This window comes from Acomys russatus, chromosome 21 (genome assembly GCF_903995435.1).
Source record: "Acomys russatus chromosome 21, mAcoRus1.1, whole genome shotgun sequence".
NCBI lineage: Eukaryota > Metazoa > Chordata > Mammalia > Rodentia > Muridae > Acomys > Acomys russatus.
Genome location: NC_067157.1, coordinates 19,612,827 through 19,637,476, shown reverse-complemented (window position 1 = coordinate 19,637,476; position 24,650 = coordinate 19,612,827).

The following is a 24,650-nucleotide window of genomic DNA, read 5'->3' as shown; positions in this document are numbered from 1 at the left end:
AAATGTAGTAATATGTAGCCATAGTTTGCCACATAGACTTTCTATACTGAATTCATTAAAACAGTTCTAACTACTAGTGAACATCTTAAGCAATAAATATTGGTGCAAGTTGAATAGATCAACACTTGACATTTTAAGAACTAATTCTGCAAACATATTGATAAAATTAATAATTTCACATCATATTTAGCTTAACTTTCATTGTGCTGTACATCATAAATGGCCATTTATTAGACGTCTACAATATAATGAATACCTACCACCCTTAATATTAATCTTGAGTTGTCAGTAACTCTAACATAGGCAAAAATCTATGTGTTTGTATAAGCCTAAGACAGTTCTAATGAACTAAATGGCAATTCAGTGTTTGAAGTTGTGGTGAGCTGAACTGATGCACACTCGAGGGCTTACTCCCAACAACCATGCCTTCTCTTCAAACGAACACTGGGGCTAGCCCTACTACTGCTGTCTCTCTGTGAGAACATGAAGCCGACAAAGAGCCAAAGGATGCATTTCAGGTAAAGATGAAAGTCATGAAGTATGTGAATTCAAAAGAACAGATTCATTAATCTTTGTCTTTTTACACCTGGACAGAAATGCTAAGAGCCATCTGTCAAAACCGCATGCACCACAATAAAGGGCATTTTGTTTATCTGTGAATAAATTAAATGGACTTGGATGGGTTTTTAATGGAAATGTGCACAGCTGAGGTTTCCAAACAATCAAGGCCTACATTTCCCTAGACAAGCTCTTGATGGGCCTCTTTAGAGGGCAATTCTCAAGGAGAATTCCCAGGTTCTTTTTTCTTCCTGAAATATGGCCACACAGCCAATGTTTCTCTTGAATATCTGAGGCATTCTGGATCGTAGGGAATTAGAAAAGAATTTCAGCCAGGCTCCATCATGAAAGATTGCTTGGAATGGATGAATAAGATAATACAAAATACAGCATTCTCTTTTCAATGCTTAAGAATGAGTTTTTCAGCAAAATTGATAAAACATAATTATCTTTCTGATACTTACACGTTAAGTTGATAAATCATAAACAACAAAATGTTATATGAATTTCTGATCTTTTCTATTTATTTTTCCTTTGAAATTACAGCAACAATTTCTTGGAAAAGGAAAGTCATGCCCTTTCATAGGTTTGACTAGCACTTCTTATAATTGTTTTTATTAAGAAGGAAACAAAGGAATAAAATGAAAGAAAAATCAATGGCAAAATGAGCTACAAAATGTATTATTTTTGTTTTCAAAATGCAAATAGAAAAGAAAAAATATAGAAACATAGTAAGTATATTAGAAGAGTTCATGAAAGTCATCTTGGAAATTCTGATTAAAATGTGGGGCCTAGAGAGATGGCTCAACAGTAAGAATGCTTGCTATATAAGAAAGAAGACTTAGTTGTGATTCCCAGAATCTATATAAAAGCCAGTGCGGTTATGTGTAATGGTAACCCAGCATTGTAGTGAGCAGATCCAGAAAAGTCACAGGGAGTTGCTGGCCTCCAATCTAGGTCCAAGTTCAGTAAAAGATCTGGTTTAATGGAAACATGATGGCTAGCCATAGAGGGGGAAACCAGACATCCTTTTCTGGCCTTGAATGTGCACCATTGTCTACATTGATATAAACATGGGTGCAAATCCTTCCCCACATACTCAGCAAACATGAATGAAATGTCTAGTTTCATGTTAATCTGTTAGGATGTTTATGTTTTTGAGTTTCAGCACTTTGTTTTGTTTTTGAGACAAGATTTCTCTATGTAGCCTTGGCTGTCATGGACTCACTTTGTAGTCCAGCCTGGCCTCCAGCTCGTAGAGATCCACCTGCCTCTGCTTTCCAGAGTGCGGGGGTTCCAGTTATGTGCCACCACACCCAGCAAGGGTATATTTTATTTACTTTTCTATTGCTGTGATAAAACAGCATGACCAAGGCAACTTATAGAAGAAACAGTTTAATATTTTCAGAGAGTGAGTCTATGACCTTCAATGTGAGGAGTATGGCAGAAGATGACTAAACATGGTACTGGAGAACTAGCTAAGAGCTTACATCTTAAGTCACAAGCAGGTGACAGAGAAAAACAGAGAGTGCTAAGGGCCCAGGGGTCCGGCTCAAACTATGGTACCAGCCAAGGACAATACATGCAGTAAACTTCAAACCCCTACCCAGATCTAGCCAATGGACAGGACATTCTCCACAGTTGAGTGGAGAGTGGGGTCTGACTTTCACACGAACTCCTGTGCCCGATATTTGACCACATCCCCTGGATGGGGAGGCCTGGTGGCACTCAGAGGAAGGATAGCAGGCTACTAAGAAGAGACTTGATACCCTATGAGCATATACAGAGGGAGGTGGTCCCCCTCAGTCACAGTCATAGAGGAGGGGAGTAGGGGGAAAATGGGAGGGAGGGAGGAAAGGGAGGATATAAGGGATGGGATAACAATTGAGATTTAATATTAATAAATTAATCATCCTCAAAGCCCACCCCCAGTGGCATACATCTTTCAGCAAGGCCACACCTCCTAATACATCTGAGCCAGTGGTACCAAATGGGGAACCAAGCATTCAAATGCATAAGCATAAGGGGATTGTCCTCATTCAAACCACCACAGTACATTAAAAAAAAAAAAAAAACTAAGACAGAAATAAAATATCTTTGAGAATTATTTTACGTGCATTGATGTTTTAGTTGTATGCATCTGGCCTCTTCAAACATTGCTAGGTACAGAGAACACACAAAGTAGAAAACTTTCTGTTCACATTGATGATGTACTGTGGAGATTTAAAAATCAACATGGAAGAATTAAGATGGCTCATATTCTTGAAATATTCTCAAGCATTTAAAATACATTTGGAGAGAACAGAATTTCTCAAACACAAAGAACCCCAGAAAACACACTCCTTTCTAAATACATTTAAAACACCTGTAAAATTATTAAAAATCAACTGTTTCATGATATTGGAAAATAGGCAAAGGTTATTAATATTCTCAGGATTGTTTGTTCAAAAAAAATGTCTGTATCTTGGTGACAATAGTGTATATTGTGGGATTCCAAATTGCATTATTCCCATGTTTTTTATATCTAGTTCAATGTTAGTTCATAAAACTGTACCCTTGCATATGTGCTAAATGTAATGGGAGACATACTAGTTACCATGGAGGAAGAAAGGCAGGCTGTTCTCACCAAGAACCATTTATAGAGCATCTGGCTCTCTTTAATAACAATATTCTTAGGAGGAGTGGTTAGCAGCCCTGACTTAGAACTTTCTCAGTTAGAAAAGTCCTCTCCTTGATGTGTTTGCCAAAACCAATCAACAGCACTTGTTAGCATTTCAAATGCCTAACATATAAACCCTGCTGCAAACAAAAGTCTGGCCTAAACCTGTTAAGAAATGAGAATCCTAGCAGAAAGATCTAAGAATGAGTTGTTTATAGGAGGCTTAGACATTCCTAGCTTATATCTCTGGGATCATAGGAGTACCCTGTGTATGTGAAAGGCAGTTCATCCAGGAAGGATTCAAGATGCCTTTAAGCTTTCAAGGGTGCCATATTCTAAGCCATTTATAAAGGGGGTGAAGATAAATTCTGATTTTGAAAGTGTCTAATGTGAAGACTTGTGCAGACATACAAGGAGCACAGTTTTCAAAACAGGCATCTTAGGCTTTAAAGAAGTCTCTCCCAATGACTAAACTAATCACAGAGTTCAGTGGCAGCTCAGAAGATGGAATACATGCCATGGAGTTAGTCCAAACTGTCACAAAACAAACTGAAGATATAAGAACCACAGGGAAGAAAAACCACAATGAGAAACATGGAAGAAGGAATGAGAAACTGGGTCAAATAGTTACTGCATTTTGTTATGAAAAATTCTTTAATAAGAGAAAATAGAATAGCAAAATAAAAGGATACAGAGGGTCCTAGAAATCTACAAGTAGAACAATATGATAGGCAGATTTGGGCCCAGGGGTCCTGCTCAAACTAAGGCACCAGCCAAGGACAATACAGGAGGTAAACTTTAAACCCCTTCCCAGATCTAGCCAATGGTCAGAATATTCTCCACAGTTGAGTGGAGAGTGTGATATGACTTTCTCACGTACTATGGTGCCTCACATTTGACCATGTCCCCTGGAGGGGGAGACCTGGTGGCACTCAGAGGAAGGACAGCAAGTAGCCAAGAAGAGACTTGATACCCTATGAGAATATATAGGGGGACGTATCCCCCTCAGGAACAGTCATAGGGGAGGGGAATAATGGGAAAATGGGGGGGGGGGAGGAATGGGAGGATACAAGGGATGGGATAAACATTGAGATGTAACAAGAATAAATTAATAAAAAAAAAAAAGAGAAAATAGAAACTAAGATCTATAAGAGTGAAAGACAGAGAGGCGAGTGAGTGGTTCAGTGACAGTGCAGGTTTACTGTGAGATGGGAGGCCTGTAGTGGGAGTCTCTACTCTTAGAACCAGGGCCTGTTGCCTACTTGTAGGTAGGATAGCTATAGAGCAGAAAATGGAAAGGAAGAATGCTGGCTTTATTTTTGTATAACTGTGTTTAGTTCTCTTAGCTAATTTCTTACCCCAGCTGTCACACAATTAGTTGAGACTCTTTTATATTTGCTTACAAAGGTGTGGAAGACAATCTTGAGAGCAGTTTTTGTCTGTTCTCAACTCTCTATGTTATTTTGCCTTACTCCCATCAAGCATCCCAGCAATACTTGCACCTCAGAGCTTTCCTAGGCTCCAGCTCCTTCCTTCTGATCTTTCTCTGACCTCCCATCACGCTGAATCCCCTACTTCCTCCTCTAATTCCTCTTCAGACTGGCTGGAAGTCCAGCACTATTTTCTCCCCTGCTCAGCAATTGGCAGTAAGATGATTTATTGGCATACATGGGGACAATTCGGGAGAAGAGCTGATACAACATTGAAAGATTTTCAGAACAAGGGTTATAACCAGATATGGGGGTAACAGAAATCAGCATTTGAATTACACAATAACCTTAGGCCAACAGGTGAAGGAGACCCAAATATTTCTATTTAGGTTGTCATTGGCTATTGCTAGCAGGGGAACTGAGAAAGTGAAGTGGATGGTGGGTTAAAAAAACCAGCAGGTGGTAGATAAACATTTCTCACAGTCAGCTACATTTGGAGTCAAAGGCAGGGAAGATCCAAATTACTTTATTTTGGGGAATTATCATTGCTTAAACAAAAAGAAAAAGCTTTACAAATTAGTGCAGACATGGCTAATGTAAAAATTATGCAAAGAAGCAGGGGTCATGGTACATGAATGATGCTGACAAGTAGACATAGAAGTTGTTGCTTGAAAATTTTATCTTCATTTCAATTTATAAGAAATTATAACTCAAGGCTATAGTACTTAATTGTGGGGGAGTCAAACAAATAGTTGTATTATATCCATATTCAAAAACAAAGAGATATAAATGCTTAGTTGCTTGCTTGCTCAGCTCAACTTTACAATCAAAGAATGCAGGACACTCTGGTTAGGGAATCATACTGCCCACACAAGTCAGAGTTTTCTCAAATAAATTAGCTTTATTAAGTCAACCTCCTACAGACATACCCATAGGCCAACATAGTATAGACAATTGTTCATTGAGATTTCCTTCCCATTTGATTCTAGCAACCCAGATACTAGACTTATTAAATAAAAATGTTTAATCGGTTATTGTAAATACAGTAAAAAATAAAAAAGATATCATTTACAGTACCAAAATAAAACTGGCATGTTACCAAACAAAGGGGATTTAAAAAAAGAAATTTAAAAGCAGAAAATATAAAAATTAGAATTAAAATTTATTTTGAGGACTGAAACAGATATAAATTGACAGATGAGTCTTTAGTTTGAAGATAGACAATTGGCTGTTTTTCCACTCAATAAATCTTTAAATAACCAATTATATATGAGTCCTGGAGTGGGCTATAGTGTTTGAATTCTAGACATGGTAGTTGCTGTAGTAATGATCTCTGCTGTCTTCCACATAGTGAGAATTCTTCTTTTGTACCAGCTATTAGTAAACTACTTCATATACTCAATTTCTATAAGTCCATACCTAAAGATGTCACATTTAATTGTGGAAAGACAAGGCGAAAAAGCTTGAAAGCCATCAGGCTAAAGTCAACGATGGTTTTCAGGAAACAGGTAACTTCTAAAATTGTGGTAGTCATAAACACTGGAAAAATTAAGTCTAATGTGTTTTTCTCTATGTGTGGGAGTCCAGTTTTTGAGTACCATTTATTTTTTTTTTTAAGATTTTATTTATTTATTATTTATACAGTACTCTGCCCCCATGTGTGCCTGCATGCTAGAAGAGGGCACCAAATCTCATTAAAGATGGTTGTGAGCCACCATGTGGTTGCTGGGAATTGAACTCAGGATCTCTGGAAGAACAGCCAGTGCTCTTAACCTCTGAGCCATCTCTCCAGCTTGAGTACCATTTCTTGAACAGGCTGTTTTGACTTCTAATGTTTTTCATACCTTTGTCAAAAACTAAAAGACTATTATTATGTGTGCTCATTTCTTGGTCTTCTATTCTCTTTCATTGGTCTATATATCTATTTTCTTGTGCCAGTTACTTTGGCTTATTCAGTTTGAGGTCAGCAATTAGACAATAAAGGCTGACTCTCACCACCCTTTCACCATTGTGTTGGAAGTCTCAGCTAGAGAAGTAAGACAAGAGAAAGAAAGAAGTCAAAGGATTTCTATATCTACTGTCACATTTTTAATGAACTTGAACAAAGGGAGGCTACTGCCTGCAATATTGCTACATTAATCTATGTGCCTGACCCTACAGTGAGTTGTTTATTAAGGTTCTAACCTTAGTTTTCATACCCTTTGAGAAATCAGTTGCATTAAATTAAGCACAAATTAGGTTCTCTATCAAATTCTCTTGCTACAGTGCTGGGATTAATAAATATATGTACACTTTCTCTCTCTGGAATTTCTAAGATAAAGTGTTAAGTGGCCATTTTATGAGACTCTGTAGGAAATGTACTGTAGACCATATGGGAAGAACGATACAAAAAGCAATTTAGAAAATAATAGTAAAAATTAGACCTTCAAAATATAAGGTGTAAAGTAGACCTAACTGATAGATAATTTCAAAGACACCTACAGCAGTAAAGCAATAAATAAGATGATGAAATTCACCACCATTACTTATAATCTGAAATAGTTAAGGCATTTTCTTATATTTTATAGAATCTTTTCTTATAAGTGGTTGTTTGAGTAAGAAAGATACCCATAAGCTCATGTATTTAAGCACTTGATCTTCAGATGATAAAACTGTATGGGAAAGACTAATGGTGTGGCAATGCTGGAGCAAGTATGTCTCTGAGGAAAGGCTTTGAGGTCTCAGAAGGCCATGGAATTCCCAGTTAGCTCTCTCTGTCTCATGTTTGTGGATCAAGATGTGAAGTCCATGCCTGTCTGCATGCTACTGTACACCTTGCCATGTTGGCCATGGAGTTTACTCTTCTGGAACCCATGAACTCCAAATTAAACACTTTCTTCTATGTTTTTTCGATCATGCTATATTATCACAGCAGTAGAAAAGTAACCAAGACGTTTATACTATATGATATTTGTTCAATCCTAAACTTTTTTCTTCTGTTGACTCAGCATGGTATTTTTTAAAAAATTTATTGGCTTAACAATTCTGTAAGCAATTTTAATGTGTCATCTCCAGTTTTAATCTTTGAAAGCTACTTGTTGTTGCCATGTAAGAGTGGGATGCAATCACAATGAAGTCTCACTAGGCACAAGATATTTTTATTACATAATGAAGATATGCAAACAAAAGATTATTTATATTCTACATTTGGTACTATCAGTCCAACAGGAATGCATAATCACCTTTTCCTCTTCACTATAGAAAGATAGATATTATAATTGATTATTTTCTGGTCCCCAACAAAACAGGAAGTAATTGAAGGAAAATTAAAAAAAGAAAATAACAACTAAAACAATTATCAAGTATACAGTAAATACTTATTTGTGTCATATGTTATATTTCTGTATAGCAACAAAAAGTAAATACCTGTGAGCACAGAAGTACATGTATTGCAAACACTATTTTAAATGACAACTGCTTTGTGTTCCTCAGAGAGTACCTCATTTCTTTAAAGACATTCTTCTCATTCTATAACGCGAAGCATGGAATGAGATGGATCTGAATATAAAGGAGATTGTCACTCCTCAATAGTTTTCTTCAAAGTAAGAGGCCATGGCTAGTAAACAATAAAAAAAATTGAAGAATTTAAAATAAACTAGAAGACATAATTTTAAATAAGTCCATGCCATCCATATTTAACCTTGACAGAAGTTCCCTCTTGGGGCTAGATGTTTGGAAAAATTTCCATCTCACTACCATCAAATACATTGGGTTCTTTTGGACCCATGGAAATATCTGAAGAAGAAAGGAAGCAATAAGCTGGCAGGGGGTAGAGTGGGCCACTGGGGGTACTATTAGTTTCTGTCACTAACAAAGTATTTGTGAGACCACACTTAGAGAGTCTGATAGGACTTTGAACAAATATGACCCTTATACACAATAAATTCACATCTGAAGCACCTGCCCTCAGAGCACTATTTTCAGTGTTTTGTTTTTCACTCCCTCCTGTTGTCCATTTGACATCTTGGCATTTGTTATTTTGTAGATGTGCTGGTGATTTCCCTCAGATTTTGTTTCTCTAAGCATATTTTATTTTCACCCCAGTGAAGGACACATGAGCATTCCCATGCTGACTTCTGTACCTTCTATCACAGAAGTCAACAGCCCAGGGCTCATCTCTCTGAGTTGTTAACTAGGCAAGATCAGATCACGGATCCATTTAGCTCCATAGCCATCTGCCACTGGAGACAGTGCCCCGTGGCAAGAAAAAAAAAAAAAAAAAAAAAAAAAAACACAAACCAAAAAACAACAGCAACAAAAAAAACCAAAACCTAGTGTGGCTCTTAAATTTACTTTATGATATTTTTCTTCTCTCAAAGATTACAACACTTTGCTAGCTCCTGTTCACTGTCTCCTGGGTTTTATTGGGTGGTTTCAACATGAAAGGAAGTTTGCCAATCAGTTTGCCATGCTTACATGCAGAAGACAATTATTGGCTTTGCATTGCATACTGCACGTGCACAAGTGCAATCCCAATAATGACATCTGGCGACACAAATCTTGGAAATGCTCAGGTACTACAGATAATTTTCTAGTCCTTTATAAACCCCATCTTCCAACCCCATGATTAAACCATAATATCCTCAGATCTCTTTCCTGGTACTTAGGGATGTGGCTTGGACAATGAGCAAGGGCCTTGTTGTCACTGAAATATTTAGAGTGCACCCTAGGAAGACCAAGGAAAGCTCCAGCACTATGAGGAAGAAGTTAACGTGTTCCCAAATGTGTATCTGTGGTTAAAAGATTTCTTATGACAAAAAAAAAAGTTGCTCTCTTGATTTCACTTTGCAAGAAGATCTGTAAAAATGAGTTAATTCTAACATTTTTAACAATGGGGCATCATCAGATAGTTTAAGAACATGTAGCCACATAATCTGAGGACCTAAATTGAAAAGGTGACACCTTAGGGCAGTCTCAAGTTTGCACTACTTGTTGATAAGGAGTTAGGAAGCCAGGGAAAATAGAAATTTAAGATAGCCTAAAAATAAGTGTAGCATCCAAAGAGAGACATGTTGAGTGGGCATATAAGAATTCAAAGTATCAGAAAGCATGTTTTAAATCTTGATAAAAAGGCCTATTACAAATGTTTTAAATTTGACTAATAACTCCTTTCTACTTAGTAAAAAGAATATTAATTACCAAATGTGAATCATAAAAAGAATCATTGATTTAACAAAACATTTTCTGACATTCTGAGGTTAAATAACGATGGCTAGGCAAACCTTCAGAATTCTTGCCTTTGAAATCTATTAACAAAAGCTTTTACCTTCTGACTTAAGGGGTTTGTGTGAGTTTACTGGAAGTCAAATGAGAAGAAATAACAATATACACATATTGAAATATTAGAACATATAGATAACTGTGACTAATAAGACCTATAAGAGATGTAGAATTGGAAAGCTATTTCCTAAATTTAAAATGTGCTAAACATAATTGTTACTCCCAGGCTTGAGGTCCTTATAGTTCAAGGTCTATTTGAAAAAAAAAAAAAAAAAGAAAGAAACAATAAAAAAACCACTCAGCACTTTCATATAGACTGAGTTATAATTACACACATTTTGTTTCTATCACTTTTTAAATAACAAATGAAAAGAATGGGATAGCTTTGTGCCCTCACACCTAACAGTCAACCTGCAGGAAGCAGGGTGTCCTCAGTCAGCCTTGTCCATGTCTGACATCCTTTGCAGACCACTGGGTCAAAAAATCATCCCTTCAAGTCGTCTTACCACTTAGGATGTGAAACTTTCTTTTAACACCTGTTTTTGCACCACTAAAAGGAAGCTTTAACTTTTTGTTTTGTATTTCTAATGATCATTTCAGTGCAGTACTCCTCATGCCAGAGGAGTCGCATGGTCAAACGAATTTTTTTTTTTTTCAGTAACCAAGGCACAGAATTTATTGTGGCTGAGAGACACGGCGGGTTCTAGGTTGTGCTTAGGGACATGTTGTTCAGGACATGAGCACAAGTAGATATTCTAAGACTGAATTAGCAGAGTCAAAAGAAGAGAAATTACTTGTTAGTTATATAGCAAATAAATTTTAAACTTTGCTTTGGGTTCAGCATCAGCTATGTCCTCTTCAACTTCCTTTTTTTTTTTTTTCACATAAACTATTTTTTTTATTAATTTATTCTTGTTACATCTCAATGTTTATCCCATCCCTTGTATCCTCCCATTCCTCCCCCCCCCCCATTTTCCCATTATTCCCCTCCCCTATGACTGTTCCTGAGGGTGATTACCTCCCCCTGTATATTCTCATAGGGTATCAAGTCTCTTCTTGGCTACCTGCTGTCCTTCCTCTGAGTGCCACCAGGTCTCCCCCTCCAGGGGACATGGTCAAATGTGAGGCACCAGAGTACATGAGAAAGTCATATCACACTCTCCACTCAACTGCGGAGAATATTCTGACCATTGGCTAGTTCTGGGAAGAGGTTTAAAGTTTACCTCCTGTATTGTCCTTGGCTGGTGCCTTAGTTCGAGCGGGACCCCTGGGCCCAAATCTGCCTATCATATTGTTCTACTTGTAGATTTCTAGGACCCTCTGTATCCTTTTATTTTGCTATTCTCCCATGCGTCTCTCATTTAGAGTCCCAATAGGATGCCTTCCCCTCTGTCCCAGTTTCCTGGTAAGTGAAGGCTTTCGTGGGACATGCCCCTTGGGCTAGTATGCAGATATAAGTGAGTATATACCATTTGATTCTTTCTGCTTCTGGGTTAAAGTGTGGTACATATACACTATGGAATACTACTCAGCTATTAAAAACAAGGAATTCCCGAAATTTGTGGATAAATGAATTGAGCTAGAAATGATCATAATGAGTGGGTCAAACGAATTTAACCTGTGAAGTTCCAGCAACCTTCCTTTCATCTACGTCTGTGAATAGAAAAGCAGGGCCACAATTCTCCTGTCGTGCCATTGTCTTCTGAAGAATAGCTAAGTTTAGGGCCATACTTTTGTCTGGGAAGGCATGGGCACGATCTTTCCTTCATGCCTTTTATTCCCTGCTTAAGACTATTTCATTTTCCCCATGCACACTTCAAAAATGTATTTATAATTTTATTTTTCTTTCTGGCAGAATAAACCTGAGTTATATTCATATTTGATAGAAATATGTTCTATTATGGAACACCAATTCTCCAACTCTTATTGTGGTGCTGAGTAGAATTCGAATGAAGACATTTTGGGTTGCTTGTATGAGAAGAAGAGCTGGCTTCCTGGTTAGAAATCGCTTCAAAGCTCAGCTTAAGTTAAAGACTTCTCTGCATAGCTCAGTGCAAAGCTCATTAGAGTTTCACATTGAGAACTGAATTTAAATAATCAGTGACAATGAACTATGACTTTGCTTGTCTTTATCTCTTTCAGGAGTCTTTTCTGGAGGGTAAATGACTCATGTAGAACTAGGACCAGTTAATGACAGGTGACTGCTGAGCAGCAGAGAAAACACAGCATTTAGCCTTTCACTTAACAGATCAGTCCGTTTTGAGAATACACAGTCATTTTAGGGAATGCTCAGTCTTTCACATCAGTACACCTAGCTGTTCTCAGGTAGATGCCTCATGACAACAAAATAAATGCACAGCTGTTTCCTCAAGATCTTTTCTGCATACTGGCTTGATTCATTTGATACCTTCTGAATGTGGCCTCGGATTGTCCTATCCTAGAGTCTCCTGATGCTAAATTATTTCTGGCATTCTCATCAGAATTTCAGTCTACCTAGGCTAGACATAGTTTTTGTTTTTGTTTTTGTTTTTGTTTTTTTTAACCCACCTAAAAACAGTCTCTGCTGACTTGGTTTTCTTGATGGCATTGACGTCTTTGCTTTTATATTGAACCCCAACTAGACAGTGTATATGCAAGGTCTACTAGTAGCTCATTACACTTCTAAAGAGACAAGCTTTATGACACACCTCTCAGTCTAACTCAGCATCAGTGCTGAGAAGGGCGTGAGGGGTCTGCCACCTCATTCTTCCTGCCCTTCTAGTCTGTCGGCTCCATAACTCTACTGCCAAAACATGGCATAAATTTCTTTCCTTAAAACTTCCAAATCCCTTCTCAGAGAAAGCACAACTGTGACAGCGCTGCTAAGTGGCTATGTGAGAGAAATAATAGGTTCTTTCTTAATTCACCACTATAACTTAAGTTTTATGCTTTTCTCCTCTATCACACTAGATTCTAGCCCAAATTAAGTAAGTTACCTGAAACACACAGTAAAGGTAAATCTGACTCTCAACACACAATTCATTCATCTTACCCAAACTTCAAAATAATCCTATTTAGGTATTGTTATAGGAGGCTGGCTTGGAATCTAAATGTCAGACTCAGAAAGGAATTCTGAGTCTGAGCTTTAACGTAAATATGAGCATGGAATGGCTTACCATTCTCTTCTGGCTATTCTTATGACTACAATTATTGAAAGCCACCCTGAGTTAAAGCCTTTATAAAAGTAAGAATTGGATAAAGAGGTTGTATCTTTTATGATGATATCAATTAGCATCACAATTGGCCTTCTGCTGGAGTCTCCCAGCTCTTTATTCTCAACAGTAAGATAATAAAACATAATTCAATTAGTACATCTCTCTCATCCCAGGTAAGAATTAGTACATCTCTCTCATCCCAGGTAAGAATTAGTTTGCATTTCTCCCCTATACTCAGGGTAGCAGTCTATTACATCAACCTTCCAGCACTTTCAACATTTTTTTGGTCGAAACAAATAATGTTCTACTTTATGATTATTGTAGTGACATGTGCAGATTGGCTTGTTTAAAATTTATATCCCTTCAGAAAAACAAGCCTGAGAGTGATTTCAGGCCATGCGATGCCTTATCGAGTTAGTCCTGTCCTCTAACAGATGACCAAAAATTAGCAGGACATGGAAGTCTGTCTCTATGGAGCTTGCTGAAATATCAATATTCAGTTGCTCAATAAAGGCTAATTGGCAAAGATGATAATGATATGTTGCTCATTCCCCAGAGGGCTTTCTTACTCTGTTGGTTTTCTATCCATCTGCTTCAGAAGGTTGAAAAGAAAAAAAAAGTCTCTACCCACAAGAAGAAGAATGTTTCCCACAGTTTGCGATGTTCCTGAACTCTCTTGCTCTGCATTTTAATCATGCACACACAACACCCGCTACAACTAATTACTCGGTAATTAACAACTTTTGGAAGACTCTTCTCTCTGAATTGTAACAAACTGAGGATACTTGAATGAAAAATACTGGAGAAAAAGGTTGGACTACGCTTAGTATTAGACTTCTACAATGAATACTATTGCCAAAGACAGCTATTCAGAAATGCCCTAGCCTAGTCTATATGCTGCCAACACCTGGGGTGTAAAGGATGGCACAGGGAGGTCACGTAAACATCAGTCGCAGTCCTGGAGGGTGATAATTCATTCATCTTCAGAATTACTGCCTTAGACATTTTTGATGAGATAGATAATTGTCTCTATCTCTCTCTCTTTTTTGGGGGGCGGGGGAGCTGAGACACAACAAAGCATTCACCTGTTGGGTGGCCATATGTGAAGAAGGCAGATGAGGACACACTAATGTCATTTTTAAATTGTTATTCCCAATCAGATGGAGTTGCTCCTTTGTTTCTGGAATGACCGGGAAAGCAGCTATTGCCTTTGGTCAACATGTCACAGGTCCTTTCTGCTATTCTGGCTCTCCCATCTTTTTATTCCACCCATACGCCTTTTCTGTACACACATACACGGAAGTGAGTTCAGAAGCTTAGCTGACTTCTGGGATGCTGACTCTCTTTTATTGAGAAAATTACTATCTATCACTCTGGTTTTGGAGATGTGGGGAGGTTTTTACATATGGTTTCAGAAAATAGCTACATGACAATATTGCTCCCATGTTTGAGAACTAACGAACAATTGATGAGCATTTAGGTTAAGTTACATTGGGAAGTCTTATTCATGTATGGTCTAGGTTGAAAACCACATGTCTAGGCTAGGATACAAAGGACAATTGACATCCTAATTGTATGTTAGAACATACTGCATACTCTTTCCTGGGTTTCAAAGCGATGTAATAAAGTGGGAAAATAGCTGCTCATATCCTCCTATGAATTACTTTGGTTGCACTAGCCCAGGGTATGCAGGCTATTTGTGGATCATGAAACATGTTAGGCTATGATTATACACTTTAGGAATCCAAAGCAGGAGCTCCAATAATTACATATTCATTATCCTTAATAGGAAGCTCTTGAATTATTAAAGTAATTTTATCTATTTCTCTGTGAATGGTAGCTGTTGATTGTACATTTTATGGACATACAATCAATGTATCAACATCTGGAACTCTTGTGTAGCAGTTTCCACTAAGATTGAAGCATTCTATTCAGCAGGGAAACTTCTTTAGCCAGGATGTTAATAACTCAAATTAGGTTCGGGAAGTCACTGAGACTGCTCAGATTCATTAGTCCCCTTCCTGCCAGATTATGCAATAAACGCTTCTGAGGGCCAAGCTGCAAAGAAGACTCTGAGACTAGACCAGCTGCCAAGAAGACGCAGAAACCGTCTGAGCTATATGGAAGAGTGTTAAGCCACCTGGGTTGTTTGGAAGAGACACTCCTCAACCTGTTGAGATGTCTGCAGGCTCAGCAGTGTGCCTCAGGTTCCCAGGATTTGTGAGCTGTCACCCATGCTGAGATGGGCTTTTTTTTGGATACAGCTTTTTTGCATTCATGCAAGTAACTCCACACGTTTATTACTGAAAGTAACCTCAATAAGACACATCAGTTAAACAAGTTCTACACTGGTAGCATCTGTACTTAGGGATACCATTGGCTCCCTATCTATGGTGAGTATATGTGTGTGTTGCATTTCCCTAGGAAAAGATTTATCACACAACATGAGCATTTAGAATGATTATTTTATTTGCTTCATTATAACATTAACATATTGCATCATTTCCACTTATCGATCTAACGAGAAATTTGTCTATTCTGATAAACTTTCAAAAATATTTTAAAAATACCTTTATTTTCTATTAATTCTAATCATAAGTTTTTATGTGGCTTTGGTTTCTGATTGGTTTTAAGCAGCCACTCAATGATCATTTTAGGATCTTCCTTCTCATCTATGAATTTAGTAATACAAATTTCTTCCTCATCCCTGAATCTTCTGTACTGTATTGTCATTTAGTTCAGGACGATATCCCCTTTGCTTTTTGATGACCTTTTCTTTAACCACAGATTGCTGAGCCATGAGTTGTAAAGTTGCAAGCATTCAGAATTGTTGCCATTATATGAATTTACAGTTTGAGCTCATTGTGGATACTGAGTTTAAATATGAAATCTCTCCTCTCCTCTCTCTCTCTCTCTCTCTCTCTCTCTCTCTCCTCCTCTCTCTCTCTCTCTCCTCTCTCTCTCTCTCTCTCTCTCTCTCTCTGTGTGTGTGTGTGTGTGTGTGTGATTAATTAATTTTTGATGATTCTCTGAGTTCTCCATCCTTGTTAACTTTCAGTAGAATTCCTAAATTAATTGCTGTGAAATGCACCAAAATCCCCAAATTCATTGTGAATTTATTTGCTTTCACTTTTGTTGGTTCTGTGGGTTAGTATATTTAATATTTCTATGTCATTTGGTGAATGATGTTTTTAATCATCATTCTTGTTCTTGTTCTCCAGAATTTTTTCTAATATTTGTTTCTCCTGATATTTGAATAATACATATTTTTGTGTCCATTTGCTCTTCCATAACACCCAACTCATTATAATTGAGATGACTTTCTTGTACATAATATATGATTTCATTTTTTATTTAACTTACTCAACTATTTGGTGGGTACATGTACACATAACAATACTTATATGTCAAACTATACATTTCTCATGCTAAGTTTTGTATCTGCCTCTCTATGCTTATTTTCCTTAGTCTTTTGTTTATCCTGCTAAGCTTTTAAAAAGAAACTTAATTAGATTTATTCAAGGTGCATTTGAAAGTATCTATTTGTATAACTTTGTAGTGCTTATCTTAAGCAATACATTTAGCAAGTTATTTTAATATGCTGGCATTATCCCCAAGGGAGTATGGAAAATATATTTTTTTGTTGCCTTCTCTCTGTGTCTTCTAAAGCATACATATCTTTAGTGTTCTTATGCATACATTCAGATCTGTTCCCAATGTTAATAATATTGGTTTCCCATATTAAGCATCATTTAAAAATTAAGAGAAATAAATCAGTTGCACGTTTATTTGTTTCTCTTGACCTGGGTTTACACCTTTCTTCCTCATGGTCCATACTTTCTTCTCTTGCCATTCCTCTTTGCTTTATTTGTTATTGTACAGTGTCATTTCTTTTCATTATCTCATGATATTTTTACATATCCAATATTCCTAAAAGGTATCTGGGCTGGGTACATGGTTATAGATTGACAAATCCTTTCTTCCAATCATTGAAAAACATGGTGCCATGTTTTTTTCTAACGAGAAATTTGTGATGATTCAATTTGTTTCACCTTAGAAGTAAATTATCTTTCTTATTGTTTCATGCTTTTTGTGTATCTTTGATTTATTTTTAGAAATCTTAGGGTTTCTTGATCTCTGCTTGGCATCTGCTGTGATCAAAGGTTGGACCCTCACTGCAGTTGGAGTCCTAATTTCTAACGGTCTTACAAAAAAAATTGAAAATCCATTAATTAGAAAAAAGGAAGTGCTTCAGCTCTCAGGGGGCAGTAGTGGGGGTAATGGGTTCCCTCATTGCCACTTGGTGGTGACAAAAGTCATGATTCTGCCATCTCTTCTGACAAGTACAGGCAACCTCGAATACCTAATTATTCTACTGAGCACTGAAATCATGCCTAGTTCACTATCTTGTATATACGCACCCTGGTGTTTTAGGAATTTCTATCTGATAAAAATTATATTCAGTGTCACATGCTTCTAGAGCTGAGAAGTACATCAAGCCAAATATTATCTGGATTTGGTGGCATACACTGATTCCTATAGTCAGGAATCCTGTAGACAAACATCACAATTTTGAGGTTATACTATCTACAAAGTGGTACACTGACAAGTAATAATCCACAGCGATGCATCTTTCTATGCAGTGGTGTTACCCTGTTTTGTTTCCCCGTGCATTCTCCAAAACTATAATTTTAGCTTTTCTCACACTCATGCACAAATATTTGCAAATAGAGGTGTTGAAATCAACGCGAATTCTACAAAACATTACTTTGATTTCTCTGCATGTCAGGCTCTCTCTACAAAGAGTCCAGATATAACTTCCACAATATTCTTTCTCTTTGTAACACCTTAAATACAGCTGTGGCCTAGAGGCCATCCACCTTGCTGATCATTTAGCTTTCTTCTTCTGAAATAAAAGAGTTCCTAATTTGATGGAGTCTTACATTATAAAAATTATCCTGAGGAGTGGTGTGCCCAATAGCAGCATCAAGTGGAACATGTGTTCATTTGTGCATTTACTCCTAAGCAGCACAACTTGTTCCCTAACTACTACTTTGCACTCCACTTGATTTTGCTCCACATGGGGAAAGCAGATGTATTTCTTCAGGCAATGGCTTATTTTTATGAAATTGTCAAGCATAAGTAACATGTTTGACATTTTGCTTAGATATATATTTTAATAGGTTAATACTCTAGTAATTTAGTGATATTCTTCAAATGCTTATATAATTACATCAGAAGCATTATTTAAACTCACATCTTCAGTTACATAACTGCTTAACTATTTCTTTGAAGTGCCTCTATTGTAACAACATAAAAATTAACGTCAAAAGCTTTATATGAAATAACTTTCACAAATTCTTACAAATCATTTCAAAACTGCTTCAATCCATTAATTTTAATTTTATGTAGAGGTAAAGATAGTATAGATAAAAACAGTGGCTAAAGACTAAAGACCTAACTCCATGACTTTTTATTGTTGTGGGGTTTTTAATATTTTTTTGAGAATTTCATATATGAATACTGTGTCTGTCATTTCATACCACACTCTCCCCCATCTATATCCCTTCCACTTCTTCTCAACTTCTTATATTCTTCTTATTTGAATACGTGTGTGTGTGTGTGTGTGTGTGTGTGTGGTGTGTGTGTGTGTCTTTATGTCCTGATGACTGCATTTAGTATTGCTCATATGTATATGAGTTTAGAGCTGACCAATTGGGATTAGCTCACCTATCAGGTAGCACGTTTCTGGAGCAGATTTCCTTGTCCTTTTCTAGAAACTATTCATTCCCAGTAAATCATTATCTAGGTATGAGCCCCTGTGAAATTTCCTCCACCTCCTTTAGGATGTAAACTGATGTTCTTGTTGAGATTTCACAGGTGCATCTCCTGCCATATAGAGAAGGAACACATGTTTAGCTCTTGTCCTCTGCCTCTTAGACTCTCTCTGTTTTCTCCTCTACATTCCCTGAGCTTTATGGACAGGAGTAATACTGCAGATCTATCTAGCAGGTGTTTCTTACATTTTGAACACTATGTACGTCTATGATGGTCTCTGTATGCTTCAAAAAAAAATTAGCTTCTTTGAAGAGGGATGAGAGCTACTGTGTTTTTGGCTATAGGAAGAGGTGTTTCAAACACAATGGGATATTATACTTGTTTAGGAACATGACAATAGTAAGCTCTCCTTTAGCATCCATGACCTTATCTGCCGCATGTACTCTCCGTTGAAAGGGCTTTTAGAAAAAATTAGGTGGCTGTTGCTTCCTCTCAATATATAAGTATCAGCAGTGAACCCTTAGTTATTTCTTTCCATAGTGACTGTTTTACTAGACCCTCCAGAGGCTATCTGAACTAATTTTCAGGGATGAAGACTCAAGAAGATTTAAGCATGTTAATTCCAAGCCCTGTGAAATTTTCAGCATTAGTGTTTTGCCTTCAAGTTTTGGAAAACAACTAATGGTAATGGCAGCGTTAGTGAAGTCTTTTTGAACTCTGCTAGCCAATAGTCTAAAGGGAGGTATCTATGCTTGGCATTGAGTTTTGTGTTGTCATTCTTTGGCTTTTGGGGGGGACTATTACCAGCCTCAGTGGTAATTTATTTAACCTCAGTCAAATTAATTATATATGTGTATATTCAAACACACAAGACATATATGTATATGTATTTTTTAGTTAATTAATTTATTTAATCACTTTACATCCCAATAGTAGGCTCCTCCTTCTTCTCCTCCCAGTCCCACCCTCCCTCCCTCTTCCCCCATTCCCCCTCTTCTGTTCTTCAAAGAAGAAAACCCCCTCCTCCTCCAGCCCACAGCAGCTTAACAAGTCGCATCAGGACTGAGTACTTCCTCTTCCCCACTGCCTGTTGAGCCAGCCCTGCCAGAGGCAAGTGATCAAAGCAGGTAATAGAGTCTACGTCAGAGACAGCTCCATTCCTCTTACTAGGGGACTCAGGAAGCCTGAGCTGCCCATCAGCTACATCTTTATAGGGGTCCTAGATCCAGTCTAAGCACGGTCCTTGCTTGGTGTTTCAGTCTTCATGTCTCCAGAAACTATTTTGGGCCCTGGTTAGTTGGCTCTGATGGTCTTCTTGTGCAGCTAATGTCACCTCTAGGTCTTTCTATCCTTCCCTCCAATTTTCTACAAGACTGCCTACTTATGCCTCACCAAATATTTGGCTGTGAGCTTCAGCATCAGTTCCAATCCTCTCAGCGGACATCTATGCTAGGCTCCTATCTGCAAGCTTAGCAGAATATTGTTAATAGTGTCAGGAGCTGACTCTCTTCTGTGGGGTGGGTCTCAGGTTGGGTTAAACATTTTTTTTGAACATTCTCCCAATCTCAGCTTTATCTTTATTCCTGCATATCTTGTTTAGATAAATACAAAATGAACTAATTACTTGAGAAATAAGTACAAAAATGGTGAATAACAATTCTACAATTTTTCTTTTAAATTGTATTATAGAACAAAAAATAAAAATAAAGTAAGAACATTTATGATCAACTAGAGATTAAAACAGTGTTCCAAAATCTGAACATAAGCAAAATTAGACTTTCTGAAAGTATAAATAAGATATATATCTTCAAGAGTTTTATGATGTTTAGTAAAAATTTAAAAAATCATATATTAGCACTGTTTAAAAGACGTTTATTTAACAACTGAACTTTTTAATATTAGAACTCATTTTAAATAAAATTAAGAAAAACCTGCAAAATTTAAATATGTTTGTTTCTGGATAGAAAAGCTTTTCCCAGATATGTGTTCTGTACCTAATCTGCATGAAAATACTTATAAGTAAGAGTTTCGTGTTAACCATCCTTCAGCAGCAGCAATAAGGGATTATCTTGAGTAAGAAGTTAGCTTACCATCCGTTTGTTATGATTTAAATGTTTATGTGTACATATAATTAAATTAAGAATTTAGAGGTATTCTTTGCATCACCATATATAATAATCATATATGGCTACTGAGGACTTAAAATGTGGCTTATCAAAAATTTCATAGCAAATAATAGTTAAATATCTCTTTCACGTTTTCTCAGCAATTCTATATTGAAATGACTTATAATAAGCAATAAAGGAAAAAATTTTACGTTTCTATTCTTCTAAGTATTTTCGGAGAACCTTGTCATTTTCTCCAAACTACCCGTTAAAGTATATGAAAGTCTATTCCAAAATGTGTGAGGTAAACATACTTATTTTCTAATTAGAAAATGTTCTCATTGGGTATTAAGTCTCTGGAGTTTTTAGCGACAGATTGTCATGAGCATCTGTGAAACAATTAGAGCCTCGGAGCATCTAAGTGTTTGCCTCCCCATTCACCCTTTCTTTTCTCAAAAGCACAAACAACAAAAAGAGAATCTATTAAGTTTCTAATTAATTCCTATTTCTAACCAAGCAACGTTTGACAATACCTTTTGCCTAATTGTTTTGTTTTGTTGCTGCTGTTAAATTGTTTGTTTTAAAACTAGGTAAAAAGACGAAGCATCCACCCAGTATTCTCACTTTAACATGCAAATATCACATGGATGTTTATTGTTGACGTATTAACACTAGACAGGGAATGAAACCAGCATAGATGTCCATCATCTAATGAACGGCTAGTAACACTGCAGAACATCACATTGGAATTATATTCCACTGTAAAGAAAAATAAAAGTGTAAAATCTACAAGAAAATAGATGGAACTGGAAAGTCTACTGAGTAAAGTATCAAAGATCCAAATAGAAACGCATCACATGGTCCCTTCCTTATGTAGATTATAGCTTCAAATTCTTAGGCTAGTATCTTTAACTCAGAGAGCTGTTAGAAGCGAAGAAGCTAGGACTATTTGAAGAAGCCATTAGACAAGGATAGAAAGAGTTCTTAATGTAGGAAGAACAGTGGACATCGTGTAAAACTATAGAAGTGGGGAAGTGGATGTTGCATACATTTTGAGTATGGATTGAGATGAGTTGGCAGGGAAAAGGATCAGGTAGATGAGAAAGGTCAACTAAAACCAAGAATTATTTTTAAAAGTCTTATAGGAACCTAATATTAAATATATTAAAATATAATTTTAATAATTGTCTGAATGGAGGCACTGTGCATGTGTGGTTAATGCTCCTCACAGAAGGCATACATTATGAATGAACATCCCAGTACCACATGTGGGCTAATGTCCTTTTAGTTATTGTTCAGGGAGGCCTAATTTGGCTCCCAAAACTTACAAACTATTGTCATTCTTCTTGGCTGTCAAAAAACTACATGGTAAGACCATATTGCTGAAGATGTCACACTCTTTGGTCATAAGACAGAGAAATCAAGTTAGTACTGACCTCAAAGTTTCCTTCTTATTGGTAAGATTTCAGCGAGCTAGACTGTCCTATGTAGGCTGATAGGTAAGTTGTGGACTCTACAAATTGTAATAACAATTTTTATATCAGGATATGCACACTGGTATAATAATAACACAGCTATTAATAAGTTAACCAATTGCACTGTAGTTAAATTTGAAGACTGCTCTACAGGCCAGAGCTTAAACCTGCTTCCAAATATTTGTTCAAGAGCCTATGACTGAAGAAGACCATAGTTCAAGAGGAGAGCTTACTCCTGCTGTTTTGTTAAATGACCATGATGTCAAATGTCATTGATATACTAATTGGCCACACGCAGACAAGACAATCAAATTACAAAGACAATCAAAATTTGAGAGGAAGGCTTTTACTGGACATGGGAGGGGAATGAGAGATGTGAATCAATAATCCAAATTACCAAAATTCAGTGTGTGTGTGTGTGTGTGTGTGTGTGTGTGTGTGTGTGTGTGTGTGTGTTTATATGTATAGTATATTGTAAAAAGAAAAACTGCAAAGAATAAATTTATCTTTCAATGGTAGAAAACAAGAAATGAAACCCACATTCCAGGCAGTGGATAAATTGTAAGAATCACAACCATCCTTTCATCAGAACAGTGGAGACCAAGAAGGTGAAATATTATCTTATAGTGCTGAAAGAATAAGGCTGTCAGAATTACTTTGACAAAAAATGAAACTGTCAAAATGAATCACTTCTCAAAGGAAACTTACATAATTAAATGTTTCAATAGGAAAAGCAGAAATTTAAAATATCAACCTTAACCTTCCCTATTAAAACTAGATAGCATGATGCAAATTAAACTTGGGTAGGTAAAAAAAAAAAAAAAGAGGGTTAAAACATTTCGTTACTAATAATGAAGCCTAGAAAAATAGAGGAGGATAAGATAATAAAGTTTCCTTCCACAGTAAGTAGTCATTGTTGTTGCTTAAAAGAATCTGAGAACGAAAATAAGGAAAAATATAATATATAAAGGACCATATGACAATCTTTATGCTAATAAAGTTCATGCTTTTAAGAAAATTGAAATATACACAGAGAAACATAATTTAACTATTCCCATAATAATTAGAGAATTAAAACTAGAACTCTAGCTACTCCATGAAAAATTTAGTCCATGCAGCTCACTTGTGGAGTTAATTAGAACATTTTTTTGTAAGTTGTTTTTTGAGACGCCAATATGTGTAATATTATATGACAAATCATTGTAAGAAAAACTTACAGAGTAGCATCTGTGATAAACACAGACGTAAAGTTTTTTTCCCAAACTACATCAAATCTTTTCAGTATGCCGAGATGTTAACACAATAAATCCTGTAGAGTAAAATCACACTGTATACTTGAGTCAGTTAGTGTAATTCAGAATATTAAGTGAATAATGAAAAACTGATATGATTGTTTGAACAGTTGCATAGAAAAGCATTTGACCATGACAAAGATTTTCAAGACATTATCAACAGGAAGGACAGTCAGCATGTTGAAGAGCATTTCTGGACAAATGTTTCAGTGACATCAGAGGTGGTTATAAAACTCTCAAGTTTGAAAAATTTAAGAACGAAATCAAGGCACATAAATCCTTTCTACAAATGCCATGTAATTAATTTCCGAGTGATCAAAATTATTCATATGTAGATTCTAGATTTCTCCTGCCTAAGAAGACTCTCTGCTATATAGGACTCGTGCAAGAAAACCAAATCATTCCTTATATAAAAGTAGAGGCAGTGAGATAATTTAGCCAGCAAAGGCACTTGATGTAGATAGAGCCTAAGGGAGTTTGATCTCCGGACCCACATGTTGAAAGTCTTGGAGACAAAATCAAAGTGACATATCAAAGAGCACAACTCAAATTAAGAAATCTCAACATGGCAGCTTTACTCCTGAGCAGAAGGTCACTTAGCTATCCAGAGCAGGAAAGCAAGCACATCAAATAGAATTGGCTTTGGTCTTATATATCTAGTGCAAGGGGGTACTTGTCCATTTCTTATTGGCTGAGCTAAAACCATGTAGTCTATACTCCATTAACTAACTGATGAGGGCAATGGGGAAGAAGCTTGAGAATGAATGGCTGCAATCTGGTTGCATGACTCAGTTCAACACCAAACTCCAGGGGTTCATAGAGAAGGGAAGAAGGACAGAGTAGGGGCCGTGAACAGATACACATCCGAGGGACTTATTTGATAAATAAGACATTTTTCCC